Raw genomic sequence first — 18965 nt, forward strand, 5'->3', positions numbered from 1 at the left:
TATTGTTTGGCTGGGTCTCTAATGGCGGACGGGAGGCAGCGCTGCCGGCCGCCGACTGCAGGGGGGGCCAGCCCGGGGCCCGGGGCTAGTGCCCGGGGCGAATACGGGCCGTGTCGGCCCGGCGCTGCCGCGAGGTGCCCCTCCACCGTCAAATTGGTGCCGAGAGTGACGCGGATGACGCGAGGTGGGCGACCCGGGGAGGGAGTGCGGGTCCCTTGGTGGCGTCGGGGCGACGTTCGCCCTTCCCCCTCCTTCCCCGGAGCGCCTCCATCCTCCGGGCCCCCCGTCTGGGTTCGGCCGTCTGCACTGGTTTTGGCCCCGAGTTCGCGAGGCTGTTTTGCTCCACTTACGTGGGAGCGGCCGGTTGCGCGGGATGGGGGTAATAATAGAAGGGTGAACCTCCTTGACCTCGTATTCTCTCCTCTGCCTCCTTCTGGCGGAAAAGGCTTGGTGCTCTCCCCAGGTTGCTTGGTCTTGATCCATTTTTCGTTTTTTCTCTCATCCCAGGACGAGAACTCGCCTTCAGCCCTCTGTGGTGCATCCTTGGCAGAAAGCGAAGAGGAAAACACCCTCATTGTGAGTCCCTTGCCCGTACTTTGTTGGTGTTCGGAGTGGACGTTGTTAGGTTGTAGGGGACTTGGCCCTCCTCTGGTTTTGAGGGGGAGGAGCTTCCCCGGGTGGCAGCTGCCCCCGGGGCAAATCCCGGGCACTGGTTGGCGAGGCAGCTAGGAACGGACGCCGCTTTTTCTGCCGCTGCAGACATCGCTCCTGCTGCTGCAATCCCAACCTCAGCAACCAGACGACGGGCTTCTGCAGCTGCTCACGTTGCGGGAGAGGCGGGGTGGTGCGAAGGAGGGCATATTTCTGGTGCCCTCTAGAGTTCCAAAGGAGGAATTAACGTTATTTCGTTTTAAATGCTATGAATGCAACCATGTTTGCCATTCTTCTTTCACAATGGTTAATTGATTTTAGGGGTTGGAAATTGCAATCACGAACTTCGACGTCGGATTTAAGACATACATTTTGACTCTCATTGATGAGTTGCTAGATCTGTTCCATGTCTTTGCTTTCGGAAGAGCATGGCGTCCATTCTTCGAGGAGCTATAGTGTCTTAGCTCACTGATGAGAACGCTCGTCAGACCACTGTGCCGCTGCCGTCTCCCTCTCCAGTGTTGGTTAGTCTCCACTAAGAGACCTTCACAAAGTTTTCTTTCAGTCAAATGAAACTCGTTACAAATTTATCAGTGAAGTCAGCATTCTTGACACTGTTTCTTCAGCCCGTTGACAGTTGATTCTGTAACTTTGTATGCTTTATCAGAGGTGGGGTCTTAAGTGTAGGAGCTTATGTTTAAATATTGAATCCAAATGGCCAGAAATAGCTTATTGAAGCTGAGGATTTGCTGGATAGAGTTTACGAAGGATGCCGTGCTAAATACACATGAGTGTAAGAAACCACACCAGTGGTTGCATATATTCCTTCTTGTAATTCCTCCCGGGTGTTGAACCCAGAGCCTTTGCATGAGCTACATCCCCAGCCCTTTATTTTTTACTTTTCTTTTGAGATGGGCTCTTGCAAAGTTGCCGGGACTAAACTCTAACTTTGGATTCTCCTTCCTTAATCTGCCAAACTGCAGGTATTACCACCTTGTCTGGTGCTTCCTTCAGGTTTTTTTTTTGGTCTTTTTGAGACTGTGTCTTGCTATGCCATTCAGGTTGGCGGTGAGCTCACTTTGTAGCCCAGGCTGGCCTCGACCTCACAGCCATCCTCCTGCCTCCATCTCCTGAGTGCTGGGATTACAGGTGTGCACCACTACACCCGGTTCATCCTTCAGTTTTAATAGCATAATAAAAACAGCATGAATTGAGCCCTGATTGTATACTTGCTCATTTATTTCTTTTTTCTGGTTTTATTTGAGAAAGGGTCTTGCTTTGTAGTTCAGGCTGGCCTTGAACTCACTGTGTAGCTCAGCCTGGCCTTAAACTCATGGTGATCCTCCTGCCTCAGTACTGGAATTATAGGTGTTTGCCACCATGCTTGGCTGCTAGCTCAGTTCTCAAGTATTTCAAAAAATGGTTATTATAAAAACTTAAATTTATCAGTAATAGTCTACTCAGCCTTCATGTTCCATCATTTACATTCTAAAATTATCAGTATATATCCAAATTAATTTTTAACATTTTGGGTAAGTTCACTGCCATAAATGCCCACTGGTGCAGATACTGTTTATATTCCTGATTTGCAGAAGAGGAAACCAGCATAGAGGAAACCAGCATAGAAAGTTACCCTGGCTAAAGCAAAGGTTTGAATTAAATGTTTTGTTGTTTGGAGAGAGGGTCTTATTGTGTTCAGGTTGGACTTGAACTCACTATATAGCCCAGCCACCTCAGCGCTGGGATTATTGGAGTGTGCTCTTACACCCAGCTAGGTAAAGGGCGGATTTGATTTTCAGTTTTACTTACGAGCTGGGCATGCATGTACTCTGAATACTGTGGGAGGCAGAGGCAGGACTATTGCAAATTGGAGCCCACCAATTAACAACTAACAAATTTAACAATGTAGCCCCTAGACCCTTTTTTTTCTTTTTTTTTTTTTTTTTTTTTTTTTGTTTTGTTAAAGTTGGGGGTTCATGGCTGGAGATGTAGCTTAGAGAAGACCTTGGGTTCTGCAGTACTGCCAAAAGAAAGTTTGATCACAGAGTCTAAATTGAAAAACTATGGTATACTGCTTTATAGTGCATGCTATAAATCTGGAATATGAGACAGTGAAAACAGTATCAGTCTTCTCAGTCTGTTCCTGCCCTCCTTGGAGTAGAGTATAAACAAATACAAAATGTCTGAATCTTGCCCATACCTTTCTAGAAAGAAGAGATTTCTGTGCTACCTTACTGCAAAACTAACAGGGTATATTTGGATGGGAAATACACTTTTTTGATGTGTCTGAACAGTATACAGGCTAATTATTTCTTAAATACTGTAATTTTGAATGAGTGTTACTTCTCTAATGAGTTTGAAGTGCTTTTCAGGCATTTGATCATTCAAATATTATGGATCAAGGATCACATCTTCCATATAGATGGACAGACTTACCACATTTTCTCAAAAGATTTACTTTTCTGCAGTTTTTTTTTTTCTTTGTGCTTAGATTTAATGTGATAGGGGGAGCTTGATAATAATTTGACGTGAGGTTTTTCTGTTTGTTTGTTTTGAGACAAGCATATCACTGTACAGCCCAGGCTGGCCTTGAACTCCAGATCCTCCTGCCTCAGGATAGTTATGTTTCGTAGTTGTTTGGAGATTAACAGAAAATGTACAGATTGGGACTCCTCCATGCTTTTGACACATGAATGCTAGTTAAATAGCAGTACATTAAAAAAATACCAAAATATTCTAGTATTGTTTAATGATTTAGTGCATACTTTAAAGAAGTCTTTACTTACAGACACCAAATACTGGTGCAGTGATGTGTTAGACAGTAAAATGAGGATGATCTGACATTTACTTCTGTTTCTTTCTTTTTTGGTACTGGGGATTGAACGCAGCGCCTTTGCACTGAATTATATCTGCAGCCCTTTTTTTAAATTTGGATTTTATTTTTTATTTTGAGATGTGGTCTCACCGAGTTGCTAAAATGCTTGGGCTGGGTTGAAACTTGTTATCTTCCTGCCTCAGCCTCCCAGAGTAGTGGGATTGTAGGCATTAAGTACTGGGACTGTAGGCATGGGGCGCCTGACAATTTTTAATTGATTAAATAAAGATCTTTTGTTCTACTAACATTTGTTGATGAGATCATGTGAGTTGAGTCTTTTAAAGGTACTTTAAAAAAAAAATATATATATGTATGAAATTTATTTATGTTTTGTCTTTTTGAAACAAGGTCTCTCTATGTACTTGAGACTGGCCTTGAGCTCAGTAGCCCAGGCTGGTCTCGAATTTAAAACGATCCTCCTGACTCAGCCTCCTGAATGCTGGGATAACAGGCATGTGCCACCATGCCCGGCTTTTAAAAAAATATTTTTAACTTACAAAATAACGTGGTTAAAAATAGAATATTTATGGCATCTTCAGTGCATCGTAGATTGGATGGATTCTGTCCCCTTTGATCTGTCCTTTGAAAGAGTTGGGGGAAAACAAAAGGTACCCCTTCTCCATTCGCTGTTCTTGCATAACCTTATGGGCTGGACTCACAGTCCTGAATCACTCAAGATATTGCACAGAAATTACATAAGAACATTTCAGACTTGGCTGGATATGAAACTCATGATACTATTCTGTGTATAACAGTATTCATGTTTAAGATTTTCCTGTAATTTGCTCTTGAGATCCAAAAGTGTACAACCAGTGCTATTGAGGCAGTAAACCCATGTGGTGAATTGGGTGTTCTGGTTGTTAGAATGTGAAGTGGTGTAACGCTGTCTTTGATGTCAAAAGGTGTGGTGCAGTTAGAAGTTTTATATCTTCTGTGTTGTTAGGCAGTAGTAACTGTCCCTACTTTGATAATACTGATACATGCCTTTTGTTAAGTAACATTTATTATAAAGATTTTGGCATTTTTAGTTTCCATAGAGTTTCTTTTGCGGGGGATGGAAGGAGCGCTAACTGAGATGGTCTTTTTGTTGTTGTCTCTTTTGAGATGGGGTTTTGCTATGCAGTTAGGCTGGCCTTGAATTCACTTTGTAATCCAGACTGGCCTTAGCCTCCCAAGTGCTGAGATTACAGGCATTTGCCACGACACCGAGCTCAAGTGGTCTTTCTTAGTAGATCCCTCAACTATGCTTTTTGTTGTTGTTGTTTCTTGTTTTTTTTTCCGGTACCGGGAATCAAACTCACGACCTTGTGCTTGCCAGGCAGGTGCTGTGCCGCTGAGCTAAATCCCCAACCCTTCTTTTTTTTTTTTTTTTTTTTTTTTGAGACAGAGTCTCCCTCTGTAGTTCATGCTGGCCTTGAACTAACAGTAGAGCCCTAGCTTGCCTTAACCTCCTCAGTGCTGGAATTACAGGTGTATATTACCACACCTAGCTTGTCTAACTGTATTTTTTTGTAGGATGTCTCAAATTTGATTGTTCCACATACTTTATATTTTTTTTCTTTTTTTCTTAATTTCAGTTGGTTAGTTTTCTCCTATTCCTGTCAGCATATACTTGGGATTTTAGAAGTGATTGAACAGAACTTTGGAAATATTCAGATTCAAAAGTTCTTATACAGAATTCTACTGTGTAAAGACTATAACTTGTCACTGAGAAAAACTGCCCTTGAGTAATGCATAAATTTGGACTCTGTGTTGGTAGCAATTTCAGTTTATATTTTATTTTGGTTGTATCACAGAAGTGTCTTTTACATGGTTGGGATCTAAATATTGATATTTGTGTTGTAATGTATTTTTTTTGGGCGGGGGGGCCCTTTTTGAGACAGGGTCTCATGGTGCAGTTCAGGCTGGCCTTGAGCTCACTTTGTAGCCCAGGCTGGTCTTGAACTCGCAACTATCCTCCTGCCTCAGCCTTTTGAGTGATTACAGTTGTGCACCACCATGCCCGGCTGTAATGTACTTTTAAAACAACTCACTTTGTAATTTTAAGTTTCTTAAAGTAGAAATGGGAAGAGAAGAGAATCTTTTTTTTTTTTTTTTTTTTTTTGGTTTTGGTTTTTCTCCGGTACTGGGAACCGAACTCACGACCTTGTGCTTGCCAGGCAGGCACTTTGCCGCTGAGCTAAATCCCCAGCCCCTGGGAAGAGAATCTTTATGGAAGCTAGCACTAAGTATTTCATAGCAAGATCAGTTGGTCACCTTAAAGTGTGTTAAGATTAGGTTTATAACACATTGAGCACATCTGTTTTATTTTGTTTATACTAATCTCTGAAGTGAAGTGGTTTTTTTTTTTTTTTTTTTTTTGAGACAGGGTCTCATAGGCTGGACTTGAACTAGCTTATGTAGCCCTGGTGGCCTTGAACTCAGGGCAATCCTCCTGCTTCAGCCTCCTGAGTGCTGGGGTTACAGGAGTGTGCCACCACACCTGGCTAAAGTGAAGTTTGGCAGAATACTTCAAGCACTTCTGTGTAGAATGCATTTTTGCAAGCCACTGGAAAATATATTTCAGAGTTAGAAAAATGCTTAACAGTGTCACTCAACAAGTGACTGCCTAGGCATTTTTCTTCTAACTTTGTAACAGTCCATTGAAAATCTAAAGTTATAAAATTTAAAAAGAATCAAGCTATTTAATTTCAGAGAATTGTGTTGGGGAGAGTCTTGTTTTCTACTGATTTGACCAATATTCTGTAAGTGTCCGTGTTTGCTAATTCAGGAGATGATGTAAGAGTAAACTTCGGGTGGTGGGAGAAATACGTAAATAGGTAATGAATGTTTAATGGGTCTGCTTTAAAAAGTCTTCACACATTTATGTTTCATTAGTACTAGTCGTCTGGTTTTTGTTCTTGAAATAGTAGCAAATTACTGCTAAAGAATTTAGGCCATCCTTGTTATTATCAATAGGCTAGCGAGCATCAAATTTTCTCTTTTCCTGAGGTTCTAGGTTTTTTTCTCTGTACTATTCCTGGTGAACTGGAAGGTTAAATTTGCTTTTGTGAATTATAAATTAGTCTAAAGAGTTTAAAAATACTTTATATTTGAGTTATTGAACATTTAAGTATTACCCTGATTTTAGATATTGTTGTTAAATTATAATCTTTTAAGATACATTTACCAGGAATAGTATTGTTAAAACTTCCCATCATAAAAGTTGGAAAAGATGTTAGAACTCTCACAGTAGAAATTTCTTTCTAACTATACATTTAGATTAGTAAAAATACTTAAATAGCTGATTTAAGTAAAATTGTGATACACAACTAGAGGTTGTGGACAGAAGGTGTTTAACATGTGATTATAATACACTGCAATAAACTTTTCAGTCCTTTAGTTTGTGGCGGTGAAAGTGTATATTACTTTTGCTATAGTTATCTCTATACCTTGTTGAACTTAAGAATTCGCAGCTAAATTCTGGTTTTTCTTTACAACATTAGAAAGTGTTTCCTTACAATACACGAGCAGTTCTACATTTTTTCATTTCAAAGAGATCTGTGATTTGCCTGGTAAGAGGAGTTTGATTGGAACGTTGAGCTGGATGAGACTGAGAATGGTTCAGCCTAATAATCAGGGTATTATAGAAGGTATTTAATAAATTATGTATTACAGTACCAATATATACCACATCAGAGAAGTTGTGTTCTGTTAATAGTAAGCTGGCAGTTTCTTTGTCTCTGCTTGGAAGAGCATTCCATCTAGGCTTCTGATGCTGTACTCTAGGACCCTAATTTGGAATTTGTAAGTTTTTGATTAGACTTAATGATCAGATTAATTAATTGTTTCAGTTCTCAAGAAGTAAGTAAAGGTTTGCATAGAAATGAAATTGTAGGTTAAATGAAAATTTTACTTTACCCTTATTTAGATATGTACTTTTGCCTGCCAAGCTTGCCATATTTTAAGTTATTTATATGATTTTCAGACCTAACATGATACAGGCTGAATATCCCTAATCTGGAAATAAAAATGCTTCAAAATCTGAAAGTTTGAACCCATATGACATCAGAAGTGGAAAATTTCACATCTTATTTCCTATGACAGGTTGAAGCCAAAACACTGGTGTGATAAAAATATTGTATACAATTCTTTCATGCTATATATAGAAAGGTATGTATAGAAACAAATAGATTTCATGGTTAGACTTGGGTCCTGTCCCCAAGATATCTCATTTTATGTATGCAGATATTAAAAAATAAAAAATCTGAAATATTTCTGGTCTCACCCTTGATTTGAGTTCTTCCACATTAAAGATTCAGAGCAATATATATGTGTATATATATTACATACATATATATATTTTAAATTTTTTATTCTTTTGGTGGTTCTGGAGATTGAACCTAGTGTGTCACACATGCTAGTCATTGTCATAATGTATTGAGACAGGTAGTTACTAAGTTGCCAAGGCCAACTTTAAACTTGAGATTCCGTTGAAGCCTCCTGAGTGTGGGTAGTATTGCAAGTACTCACCGTTATGCTTAGCATAGTGAATTTTTGTTTTTGAAATAATGAGAAACATTGCCCTTAAGTAGTTACAGAAAATCCTTACTATAAAATTGAATTAAGTGTAGCTTTACAATTTTGATGACTATGAATTTTGACTTTTTAATTTAATGTTTTTTGTTTAGTACTGTCTCTTTCCTTTCTTCCATCCCTCCCTTCCTCCCTCCCTTCCTTCCTTCCTTAATTTTGTTACTGGGGATTGAGCCCTGACCTACATCTCCAGCACTTCTTTAAATTTTTTTTTTTTTTTTTTATTTTGAGACAAGAGTTTCACCAATTTGCTCAGTTGCCCAGGCTGGGCTCGAACTTGTGATCTTTCTGCCTCAGCTTCCCAGAATGCTGGGATTACAGGTGTGGGCCACTGTGCCCAGCTAATTCAGTTTTTACAGCTGTTCCCTTCTCCCAGGAAGTCCTTCCTCCCAGTGTTGCCATACAGCTTCACGTTGCTGACAGAAGAGAAGCTTCTGTGGTTAGCCTGTCCTCTGTGCCGTAAGCTCCCTGCATCTTTTACTGTGTCCAGTGTTCTCCACACTTCTCTGTCTATAGCAGCGTCCTGTGTCGTCAGTCTAATTATGCTCTGCTTTTAGGGGACAAAATAATGACTTTCAATAAAGCTTTTGTCTTTTGGTTAGGTGGTGTGGGAGGGGTTTTAGAGGAATTCTGGGGACTCAAGTGCAAAGGGATTTAGGACTAAGAAGAGTGGAAGGAGGTACCAAGTTAATTTTGTAGTTTTTCTGCTTGAAAAGAGTTATTTGTCATTTTGATTTTCATCTGAGTACTGCCTAAGAGGTTTGCAACATGATGAATTAGGAGCCAAACAGATTGGAGTTTAAATCTGCTCTCCCTATGAAATAACTTCTGGGATGATCTGAAGTAGTCTAAAACTGAATTGTGATGATTGTACAAGTGTATATATACTGAAGTTTATCAGACTTTAAAAATAAATTTTGCTATTTGTAAATTATGCCTCAGCTGGCCATGGTGGTACATACCTGTAATTCCAGCACCTGGGAGACCGAGGCAGAAGGATTTGAGTTTGAGGCCAGCCTGAACCATATAGTGAGACCGTTCCCCCATCCCCTCAAAAAAAAAAAGCTTCAATAAAACTGTTAAAATTTTTTTTGCCCTAAATCCCATTTGCAATCTCAAGCAAGCCACTTAACTTTTGAGCTTTAGGGTGCTCATTTGACAGATGAGCATAGCAATGCCTACTTTCCTGAGATTGCTAAAGTGACAGAAATAGTCCGGGAGCTAGATGTGCTGGTACTTTCTTCCCACCATTTAGCAGTCTGAGGCAGGAAGATTGTGAGTTTGAGGCTAGTCTGGGCTACATTGTGAGACCCTGGCTCAAAACAACAAAATAGTGTAGGGAGTATTGGTGCTGTAGCTTAGTGCTTCCCTAACATGCTTGAGGTCCTGGGTTCCATCCCAGCACTGCAAACAAAGGATACCCCCGCTCCCAAATACATAGGGGAGGTAGGTGACTGGCCAAAAGTAGTGCTTAGTCAGTAGCAGCTAACTACAGGTTACCTGCTGTATGGACCAGACACTGTGAACTTATAGCCACTGCTGGTATAGTAAATTTACTTTTGCTTCTTGATAGTTACCAGAGGATTCATGTCTTCTCCTCACTCAGCTTCCTTCTGCTTGCTTTATTAGCCTACACATGTGGGAAGTGGTCTCTCTTTTAGAATCTGTGTTTTTCTAACTATTATGTATTTCTTTTTTTTTTTTCTTTCTGATAACTTCTTTTCCTTCTACGTTTTAGAAGCAGTCTACTGTCTGATTTGCACTGTTAACACTAAACCAAATATGCTGTTCTAAAATCACTAGTGAGTTAGTCTGGTAATTTACTGCTGGTTTTGGTCTTAGTTCTGTAATGTTTGAAATTTAGTGTGTTAGATGTAATGTTTAAACACTTGACATCTGGGACTTTCAATTAGTGTGGTCTTCTGTTACGGACTATCCCTTCACTTCCCCTTTTCCAATTATGTTGGGACCTTTTAAGTTTCTATTTCCTAAGGTACTATCCTTAGCTCTCTCAGTTGCTTTGTACTTTCACTTTAGTCCATTATATTAGAAAATAATGAGTTCACTTATAAGGTAATGTCATTTAATTTTTTTCCTCTTGTTCACAACCAGATCAACTTTTTCCTAAAACCCAGTCTGATCACTCCCTTCCACTCATTCATTTTGAAAAAAACTTGATTCATGTTGGCATATAAAGCACAATACAAATTAAGTCTGAACTTCTGAAAGGAAGAAATCAAGTAGGAAATTTAAGTGATTCTTCTTTTTTAGTTAGGTTCAATTTGGAGGGGTCATGTAAATATACGTAAATAATGAAATGAATAGGTAGCATATCTAAGTGAACAATTCTGTGCATATCAAAAAGGACCATTTTTTTTTTTAAGAGTAGGAAAATTTATTAGAGAAAAGGAAGGGAGAATAGGAATGGGGACTAGGAATAGCTTCTAAGAGACAGGAGGGGTCCCCAATGGATTGCCCAGGACCATTCTTAAAAAGTATTTCATTTATCAGAATGAAATATACCCTTAAAATAGTCAAGCAGTAAAGATAATAAGACATGGAACTAGGTGTGGTGGTACTTGCTTCCCAGCATTTAGGATGCTGAGGCAGGAGGATAATTTGAGCATAAGTTTAAATTTTTAAATATATTCTTAGGGATTTCCCCCCAGTTTATCATATTATTAGTTTTCATAGATACTATTACTGTCAATAGTTGATTCTCTCTCTCTTTCTGTCTCTCTGTCTCTCTTCGATTTTTTGAGACAAGATCTTATTATGTAGGTTAGCCTGGGCTTAAAATCACTATGTAGACCAGGATGGCATTGAACTCATGGCGGTCCTCCTGCCTCAGCCTCCCAACTGCCATGATTACAGGCATGTGCTACCACACCAGGCCCAAAATAGTCTAGCATTCTTGTAATTCCCTTCCGTCTTTGTTGTAGAAGTCATCAGCTGATTGAATTCTGGTGGTCAGTGTATTAGAGCAGTTCACAAGTCTCAGTTGTATTTGATTGTAATAACATGTAGGAAAGATATTGGAACTTGAGGTACAGATTCTGGATTTGCCTACCATCTAACAGGTGTTTGCCATAGGCAATTCACCTGATAATGCACAATGTTCATCTGTATAATGGGGTAATATTTAAGGATTATAGTAAGGTATATCAAGGAAGTTTTGATGAGAGTGCTATCAAGCATGTCTTATACATTGTAGTTGTTACCTGTTACACAGTCAGATGCAAAGTAGATAAGGCATGAAAGGGTTAAATAAATGAACTGGAAGTGAGCCTGGTGTATGTGTATGGTAACATGCTTTTAATCCCAGCACTACCTATAATCCCAGCAGTTAGGCTGAGTGCTGAGGCTAGTTTGGGCTGAGACCAGTTTGGGTTGCCTAGTGAGTTTAAGGCCAGTCTTCCTTATGTGCTGAGACCCTGTCTCCAAAACAAGCAAACAAAAAAAGGCAGAAGGGTAAGTAAAATAAGGCTGATTACCTTCTTTGCTTTGGGCTCATTTAAAAGCATTAGTAAATAATAAAACTGGAATTGCAAATGATAGATACATTTGTCAGTTTAGTTTCTGAAATTTAAGGAAGAAAACATTCTCTTTGTTATACTTTGTATTTTGTTTGTATATCTTAGATTTTTAAAATCAGTCAATGAGGTATCTTGAGGAACATACCTCAAGGACAAATACTGGTAAAAATTATGAGTATCTAATTTTAATGAAACAGGCAATACATTTTTATTTAATAATCTGCATTGGAGAGATAATCTGTATTGGAAGAATAGATTCTATTACATGAAACCTTACCTTTTTGAAACTTACCTCATTTGCTTAGTTGATGCAAGTATTGTTTCTTTGGGTTAGATGAAGTCTTATCTTACAACCTTGGAAATCATATAAAGAAGGTAATTTTTTAATGTGGTTTATGTTCTTTCATTGTTCTTTTTATATTTTAATGTAATATGTGCAGATAGTAATAAAATAGAACACACTTCTTCTAAAAAGAGGGTAATTTTTTAAAAAAGGCCTTCTACACCATCATGTTTAAACACTAAGGAAGGCTTGTTTTAAAAAAAAAAAGTCATTATCCCATACCACAGATTTGGAATACCAAGAGATTGTAAGAATAATGTTTTGGTAATTCATTTCCAAATTAACATATGTAGTTGGAGATTACTAATATTGTAGTTTTAAAAGCTGTGTTTGGAGAAGGAAGTATGGATTTTTTGAGCTTCTTTGATTAAGGGGAAGAGACGGATAAGGTATGATAACCTTTCATTAGGGGTTAAGGTCATACTACTAACTAGTTATATAGATGAATAGAGAGATACTAAATCATGACCAAAGACACAGGACAGATATTTTCATTTTAGCTTATCTCATCTTCTAAGGACGTTATTTTAATTTCCTGTTTTCATAGTGGGTGAACTGAGGCTCAGGGGTAAAGTGATTATCCTATGGCAGAAAGGAAGGGAAAATCAGAGCTAGAATTCAGGGAGGAGTTTTAAAAACCCAAGCCCCATTCCTCCCAAAACAACAAACCCAAACCTGATAGGTTGTTATCTCTCAGTATGAGAGAAAAATACTCATTTGGTAAATATTGGCCAGGTACTATGTTCATATGTTAAGTTTAGGTGACATAGTGGAGGGCAGTAAAAGCACTACTCTTTGCCCTCATGGAGCATGCTGTCTGATAGGGAATACAGATTACACACAAACATGTTTGGTAAGTGCAACTGAGGAAACGTGTGTGATGATGGTGAGAGTGTAACAGGAGTCCTAATTTAAATCAAGTTGGAGTGTTTGACACAGAAGGATCTTTGAGAGTGACATTTACGGTGAGACTTAAGTGTGGAAAAGAGCCTTTCAGGCAGAGAAAGGCAGGTGATACAAAGATCCCAAGAGGAGAGTAGCTTGGACTCATCAGCAAACCAATGGAAGACATCATTTGACTGACGCTTAGTAAGCAAGATGGAGAAAGTGCTGAAAGTGAGCATAGGTTGCAGGCAGAGATCAGATCAGGCAGATTGTTACAGGTTAGGGAAGGATTGTAGGTTTTCCTATACAGTAAAAAGCTATGTAGGAAGTAAACAGTATATAGTCTGATTTACTGGAGAATTTTGTGGATTTCTGATTTTCTGGAGAATGTAGTAGATAATGTCAGTAAATCAGCAGAAAAAGGATGGATTTCTAGGTCTAGAAAGGTATCAGAGGCAAGTGGTAAAAGTGGACAATTTCAAGGTTTATTTTGGGAGTAGAACAGTACTTGTTGGTGGGCTGTCGTTGAAGAAGAAAGGAAATTTAAAATGACCTCCAGATTTTAGGTATGGGTAGCTAGACACATAATTGCCTGCAATGATAAAAACTACAGGAGTTGCAGATAGAGGATATAGGAAGTTAGAAGTTTTGAAAATCCAGATGGAGATAATTTAAAGAGCTAGGGGAATTTAAGGTACTACTTAAAGTCATGGGAGTGGATGAGATTTCCAAAAAAGTTAAAAATTACTTGAACAGACCTTAGAAGTTTTGGTACTTTTGGAGAGACTAGATTATTCCTTACCTTTAGAAAGTCTGTACCCTAGGGATAACTGAATCTGTTGTGTTCATTTATTTATTAGAACAAAAGATTTTGTCATAACCCTGCAATGGATTTTTATTAGCTAAGTAAGTACGTGAGTTAAAGGGCTTGTAAAGTTAGGGTAGCATTGTGTTAGGTATAAAGAAACATTTAAAAAATTTTATGGCTGGTTTGTAATAGATGTATGCCTATTATTGGTTCCCAGGTCCTTTTTCCCATGTTGGGCAAGTTAAGAATATGAATTTAGTGTAAATTTAAGTTCTTTTTTGTGCATATATTAATATGTAGTAATTTTTATATGAATTTTATCTTTTTTGAAAATTGGTTATTTTATTTTATTTTTGTCTTTCTGAGACAGGGTCTCGCTATACAGTTCAGACTGGCCTTGAGCTCACTTTGTAGCCCAGGCTGGTCTCGAACTGCGAGACCCTGCCTCAAAAAGCCAAAAAAACAAAACAAAACAAACAAACAAAAAAACCCCAAATGATCCACCTGCCTCAGTTTCCTGCCTCAGTTACATTACAGGCGTGGGCCGCCACACCTGACCTTTTTCTTGTTACTCTTAATGCTGGAGGGAATATACTTGGCCCTTTCCATTCCCTTCTCCTTCCTTCCTTTCTCTCTCCGTCTCTTCCCTCCTCCTCTTCCCTTCTACAGGCCTTCACCCTGAGCTATATCCCCAGCACTTTTTATTTTTGGTTTTGCAACATGGTCTCCTTACGCAGCTTTGGGCTCACACTTGTGATCTGCCTGCCTCAGCCTCCCAGAGTGCTGGGATGACAGGCATACACTTCCACGCCTGCCATCTTGTGTGTTTTCTCTCGGGGGTGGGGGGGTTGGGGGGTGGAGCGGGGGAATAAATACTGATAGTAGGAATTGCTGTTAGTGTTATGCCTATTACATATCTTATGGGTCCTGTCAGATTATTCGCCTTTGTACCACTTGTATCAGCTGCGTGTCCACAAGTGTCTCCACATTCTTCCCAACACTGTGTGTTGTCACATAGCTAACTTTTCTTGTCTAATAATGTGATCTTTTAAAGTATGGATAGCAATTCTATGTTATTAGAAATACATTTTTTTACTTTGCATATTTCAAAAATTTTATGAGTTCTTTTGGTGTGTAAACTCCTTAATGTGTAAATGTGTGATGTAATGTGATCCTTTTTTCTTATTCCAAGAAAAAGTAATTACTATAAGAAGAAATACATAAGACTTTAATGAAGGAGACTGTAAAACAGTATCGTGAACCATATAAGAAAACCTCAATGGAAGGATTACATATCTGAATGGGAGGACATTGATAATGTAAAAAAAAAAAAAAACTACTTTTTTCTCCTCCAAATTAATCTAAATTTAGCAAGTCAATCCCAGTATATGTGCATATAGAACCAATTTTAGAAAGTGAAAAAGGGTACAAACAGATCCCACGGGTTAAAGACTCAGTTCCCAAGGTTACCCCCCCTCCCCCATTGCAGGTTGCAGGTTCAGTTATTTTTGTTTCTAATGGGCTATAATCAGGATTCCAGGTAAATAGTATCACAATTAAACTATATCCGAGGACACACAGTTAGTGTGTGGGGAACCCTTCCTCTAACCTGCCAAAAGAAAACTCTAGTAAAGTATGCTAATGTAAAATTTACCATTTTTGCTAAGTGTGGTCGTGCTGCAGCCCCAGCACTGTGAGAGCCTGAGGTAGGAGTATCACAAGTTCTGGCTCAGCCTGGAGAATGTAGTGACTTGAGAAGTGAGACCCTGTTTCAAAAAAATTAAAAAGTCTGGAAATGTAGCTCAGTGTGAAGGGCCTGGGCTCAAACCCCAGAACTGCAAAAGGAAAAAGCAAAAACCAAAACAAAAATATTTAATGATACTAGGTAATTGTTAGTATTATGTCAAAATCTTTGCTGCTTTCCAGAACTTTTTCATCATCCCAAAGATTCACTGAACAGTCCATCTCCACATTCCCCTGCCCCTGGTAGCCTCTGTTCTAGTTTTCATTGTTGTTGTTTTTTAAAGTTTGCCTGTAATAAGCACCTCACAAGTAGAATCATACAGTCTGTACCCTTTTGTGTCTGGCTCATTTTACTTAGCAAAATGTGTTCAAGGATCATTCGTATTCTAGGGCCAAGTACTGTTTCATTTGTGTCTATACCAGTATTTTCCATATGCATACATGTTTTGATGGACACCTAAGTTATTTCCACCTTTTGGCTGTTGTGAAAAATTTTGCTATGATCATTGTATCCATTTGAGTCAGTGCTTTCAGTTCACCTTTGTATCACCTTTTGAACAACTGTCAAACTCTTTCATAGTGTTGTGCTTCTGGTGTCTGGACTCCTCATCAGCACTTGTTATTTTCCTTTTTTTAATTTTAAAAATACTTGTCCTGATGGGTGTGAAAAGATATTTTGTTTATCTCCTTATTTTTAATTATGGTTAAAAAATAGGCATATAGTTATTCTTTTTTTTTTTGAGACAGGGTTTCACTATGCAGTTCAGGTTGGCCTTGAACTCACTTTGTAGCTCAGGCTGGCCTCAAACTCACAGTGAGCCTCCTGCCTCAGCTTCCTGAGGGTTGGGATTACAGGCATGCGCCACTGTGCCCGGCAGTCATTTTTAACACAAATTTTTAAGTGCGTAGCTCAGTAGTGTAAAATATATTCACATTGTTATGCAGCAGACCACCTGAAAATTTTCGTGTTGCAAAACCAGCATTATTCATTAAACAACAATCCCTTGTAATTTTGTTTTGTTTTTTAAGAAAAGGTCTCACTGTGTAGTCCAGGCTGGCCTTGAACTCACTGTGGAGCCCAGGCTGGTCTCTTAACTCATGGTGAGCCTCTTGCCTCAGATTTACTAATATTCACCACCACGCCTGGATAAACAAGTTTCTTATATCCTTCCCTCTAGCCCCTTGTAACCATTGTATTTATTTATTTATTTAGGATGATACTGGAGATTGAACTGAGAGCCTTTACTCTGAGCTGTATTCCTAACCTTTTTTAAATTTTGGGAAAAGGTCTCACTGCTTCACTAGTTTCCGGGACAGGGGTTAAACTTGATCCTTCTGCTGCAGCAGGAGAAGGCTGCGATTGTAGGTATGTGTCACCATGCCTTCTATTACTAATTTGACTGCATCACATAAGAGGAGTCATACGATATTTGTCCCTTTGTGACTCTGTGAGTGGCTTTTTTCACATCTTCAAGGGTCAGCTATGTTACAGCATGTATCAGAATTTTCTTCCTCTTTAACATTGAATAGGCGGGCTGTCATGCTTGTAATCCCAGAACTTGGGAGGTTGAGACAGGAGGATCACCACAAATTCAAGGCCATTCTGGGCTACCTAGTGAGCTCAAGACCAGCCTGAACTACACAGTGAGACCCTGTCTCAAAAAAAAAGACAATTAATATTCCATTGTACGTTTATAGTATATTTTATGTATTCATTTGAATACTAACATTTGGGTTACTTTTTATTGCACAGCATTTGTGAATAATCTGCTTTGAATATGGGTGTGCAGTTTGCTTTCAGTTCTTTTGGATATATATCCAGAAGTGGGATTGCAGGATCATACAGTAATTCAGATTTTAAGTTTTAGAGGAAAAAAAAAAAAAAAAAAAAAAAAAAAACAAAGGGGCTGGGGATTTAGCTCAGCGGCAAAAGCGCCTGCCTGGCAAGCGCAAGGTCGTGAGTTCAGTTCCTGGTACCGGAGAAAAACCAAAAAAAAAAAAAAAAAAAAAAAAAAGTTTTAGAGGAACTGCCATACTGTTTTCTATAGCAACTGCATCATGTTGCATTTTCACAGTGTATAAGGGATTTGATTTCTTCACATCCTTAACACTATATGTTTTTTAAAAAGTGTAATACATTTATTTCATTTTAATATTTGCTGTTATAAGTAATGTAGTAAACATTATCAACTGTGGACATTTCTGGACATTCTGGAGGACATAACCTTCACAGGAGAATGAGTAGAATGGCGGTGGCCAATTACACATTTTGAGTTGTGTTGAAGTGTGGAGTTGGGAGGCTGCTTTATATGTTAGGTATACTGATTGTTTATAGAAGTATAATTTGGAAGTATTTTTGCACATTCTGTGAGTTGTCTTCATTTTCTGGATAGTGTTCTTTGCACAAATGTTTTGTCTAATTTATTCTGTGTTAAAAAATAATAATAATTTATTCTGTGTTGTTTTATCTGTGCTTCTATTGTCAATCAAAAAATCATTGCCAAATCCAGCGGCATGGTATTTTCTCTGTGTTCTAAGAATTTTGTAGTTTTAACTTTTATTTAGGTTTTCAATTCAGTTTGAGCTGATTTTTTAAGTATAGTATGAGATAAAGGTTCAGCAGCTTCATTCCTTTGTATGTAGATAAGCAATTTTCCCAGCATCATTTGGTAAAATGATTGTCCTTTTCTTATTGAATCGTCATGGTACATAATCTTTATTAGGCTCCTGAGTTTGTTATGCTATGATTTTGTTGAGGATTCTTACATCTGTAGTTACCATGTTTTTGTCCTGATTTGATATTGAGGCAGTTCTGTCCTCATAGAATGAGTTAGGAAATGTCTTCTTGTTCAGTTTTTTTTTTTTTGAGACAGGGTGTCACTGTGCAGTTCAGGCTGGCCTTGAGCTCACTTTTGTAGCCCACACTGGTCTCGAACTCGCAACTATCCTCCTGCCTCAGCCTCCTGCCTGAACCTCTGGAGTGCTGGGATTACAGGTGTGCACCACCATGCCTGGCTGTTTTGTTTGAAAGTTTTGAGAATGCTGGTGTTAATTTTCAATTTTTTTTTGATAGAATTCACCAGAGAAGTTATTTGGTCGTTTCTTATGTTGGGAAAATTTTGGTTACTGATTTATTTTCCTTGTTTGTTATAAGTCTGTTGAGATTTTTGTATTTCTTCTTAAGCTATTTTTGGTAGTTTGTATATTTTTAGAAATTTGTCCATTTCATCTAGATTATCCCATTTGTTAGCATTATAGTTGCTTCTACTACTCTCAAAAGTCTGTTTCTGTAAAATGACTAGCAGTGTCCCTGTTCTTAATTTCTGCTTTTAGTAATTTGAGTTCTTTGGTAGTCAATCTAGATTGCCAAAGATTTGTTCATTTTACCTTTTTTTAAAGAGAAAGAAATAAAAATAACAGTTTCAAAACAGGTTAGTAGGAGAATTACAATAATTAATACATTGGGTGTTGTCTTCATAGTAGTTATTCAGAGTACAAGATATAGGCATGATATCTTGTCCAAATAGTATTAGCATAAACCTTCCTTTT

The 18965-nt window shown here is 38.4% G+C and overlaps 1 protein-coding gene across 3 annotated transcripts in view; it reads left to right on the top strand.

Annotated features, from left to right (window-relative positions):
• Positions 1-488: 488 nt before the first annotated feature.
• Positions 489-18965, top strand: part of Zmym2 (zinc finger, MYM-type 2) — a 116736-nt gene continuing 98259 nt past the window's right edge. For all 3 annotated transcript variants that reach the window (XM_013505487.1, XM_013505488.1, XM_013505489.1), the window contains exon 1: positions 489-576. The gene's annotated coding sequence lies outside the window, so the exon portion shown is untranslated. The remainder of the gene's footprint in view (positions 577-18965) is intronic.

The sequence above is a fragment of the Chinchilla lanigera genome, unplaced genomic scaffold (genome assembly GCF_000276665.1).
Source record: "Chinchilla lanigera isolate Chin_1 unplaced genomic scaffold, ChiLan1.0 scaffold00096, whole genome shotgun sequence".
In the NCBI taxonomy this organism is placed as follows: Eukaryota; Metazoa; Chordata; class Mammalia; order Rodentia; family Chinchillidae; genus Chinchilla; species Chinchilla lanigera.